This window comes from Aplysia californica, unplaced genomic scaffold (genome assembly GCF_000002075.1).
Source record: "Aplysia californica isolate F4 #8 unplaced genomic scaffold, AplCal3.0 scaffold00959, whole genome shotgun sequence".
NCBI lineage: Eukaryota > Metazoa > Mollusca > Gastropoda > Aplysiida > Aplysiidae > Aplysia > Aplysia californica.
Genome location: NW_004798229.1, coordinates 196,939 through 199,255, shown reverse-complemented (window position 1 = coordinate 199,255; position 2,317 = coordinate 196,939). Strand labels below are relative to the sequence as shown.

The 2,317-nt window shown below is 40.7% G+C and overlaps 1 long non-coding RNA gene across 1 annotated transcript in view; it reads left to right on the top strand.

The window, feature by feature from the left end:
* The window catches only part of LOC118478789, a 47,836-nt gene that overhangs the window by 18,913 nt on the left and 26,606 nt on the right, over positions 1-2,317 (top strand). The window lies entirely within an intron of this gene.

The following is a 2,317-nucleotide window of genomic DNA, read 5'->3' as shown; positions in this document are numbered from 1 at the left end:
AGAGAGAGAGAGAGAGAGAGAGAGAGAGAGAGAGAGAGAGAGAGAGAGAGATAGAGAGAGAGAGAGAGAGCAAGAGGGGGTGGGTGGGGAAGGTGTGGAATGAAGTTTCTCTTTAAAAAAGTGAAAAAGTGAAATCCCCTTACAAAGGTAAAAGCATCTTGATCTCATTGGGGGAGATTATCACAGACTTGCTGGCCATTGATTTTAACTTTCTTCTCTAATGACTACTTTTCCTTCTGTCGCTGTTCGAATTATTTTCTGCCTTTTTACTCGTCTTGAGCCTTTTCATTTTTGACTTTGTATTGTCCTCGCTTACCTTTGAGCGAGCTGCGAGTGCTGTGCTGATGAGAACGTCACCTTTCGACATTTAAAGACGCATCTCGCTGCTTCTGCTGATGCCTTGTGAAAGAGTTACCCTGGATCTACTGCGCTATATGCCTTCCAGGCGGCTTTTAATCACTTGTTATTTGCGCATTAGAGGGATGAATGAGTGAGAACAGCACAAATCCTTCACTAATCATGCAACTTGTCGGGAGTCAAAAACGATCCAAGGCTTAGCTGTTTATGAATAGATATGTGAGTTATTTTTTCCCCAGAAAAAAAAAATGTTTCTGAAATCGATATAAATATTTGCTAAGAATGGACGGGTTTCACAAGCAGGAAAAGGAAGATGAATACGTTGAAAATCGTAATTTTCATACTTAATTCTGGATCTATTTTCTAACTTCAGGCGACTGCAGTTTTGACATATTCTTATTTTTCTGTTTGTCGCGGAACATTCTGTTCTGTGAAAACAAATCTTTTCCAAACCGAAGTTCAATGAGGTGGGAAGGCAAGAGCGCGGTGTATTTTCGGAGAATTTCTAGCCTGCTTAATTTTTTAAAAGACAAACGTTTGTCCAGATTCAGACAAGCGATTACAGTAAAGCATCAACGCCAAGGACAAAGATTTTGCATTCGAAACTGCTCGCTGTTAGAATCCCTCCTTTAAAAAAAGTTTTCTTTCCTTTCTTCTGTTTGGTATATGGCAGATTCTTTATGTCGTGTTCAGTACATGAACTTTTCTTTGAATGTGCAAGAATATAACGTGTGTGTGTGTGTGTGTGTGTGTGTGTGTGTGTGTGTGTGTGTGTGTGTGTATGTGTGTTTGTGTGTGTATGTGTGTGTATGTGTGTGTATGTGTGTATGTATGTGTGTACGTGTGTATATGTGTATGTGTGTATGTGTGTGTGTGCTTGTGTGTTTGTTTGTGTATGTGTGTACGTGTGTATGTGTATACGTGTGTGTGTGTGGTGGGGGTGGGAGTGTGTGTGTTCTAGACTATGTTTTGTTGTTGCTGGAGTCATATCAACCTTTCACTACTTCCTCTATCCACATATTTGAACATCATTTCAGTCTAAAATGCTAGCAGTAAATGTATTTTACAGACTGTGTCCAGTAATGTAATTGTTACCATAACCGTCATTGCTGCTGCAATAGTTGTCTTCGTTGTCACTATTTTCACATGCTCACCAATAACACAATAACCATAAAGGCTTAAACAAAACGGACAGTTTTAATCAGAATGAAAAGATTCTCTCTCTTTTGAACTTCCTACTACCTGGCGCTTCCTCTTCCTACAAACCTCTGTCTTTTCTCTATTCATCTAACCCCCCGCCCCCTCCCTCCCCTCTCTTTCCCTTTTCGTCTCTCTCTTTCTCTGTGGCCCCTCCCCCACTAGCCTTTCTCTTCCTCGCCCTACGGCTTTTTCATTATCTCAATTTATTCATCAAAGTGTTAAATTGCCTGTTCTCTCTTCTTTTCTTGGCCTTGTCTCACGGAATCGCTATATCGTAAAATACCAACGAAAACAAAAGTAGATGTCTCAAAGATCAGTAAATCCACCCTGGCCAAGTGCATGTGTCAGGCATCAGATTTTTCTCCCACAATCCAGGACTAACATCGGTCAGATCAAACGTTTACCCTATCAGTATGCTGAAACTTTAGAATCATGAGTTAGTTTCTTTGTACTGAAAAGCTGGGAGCGACACTCTTTCACCTACTTAGTCAGTCAGTCAGTCTCTCACTCATTCACTCACTCACTCACTCTTTTATGTTTTCTCTCACTCACTAACTCACCCATTAGCTCAATCAGCCACTTCCTCCCACCTTCTCCGGGTCTCCCACCTTTTCCCACTCACGGAAAAGATCGGCACGTAGAAGCACCAAAACTCTGTGACAATAATAATGTTCTTAGAGGCATTCTCTTTTTTTTGTTGTTGTTGCAAAAAAAGTAAAGCAAGAAAATAATGTCAAGCCAAGTAACGATAAATGGCAAC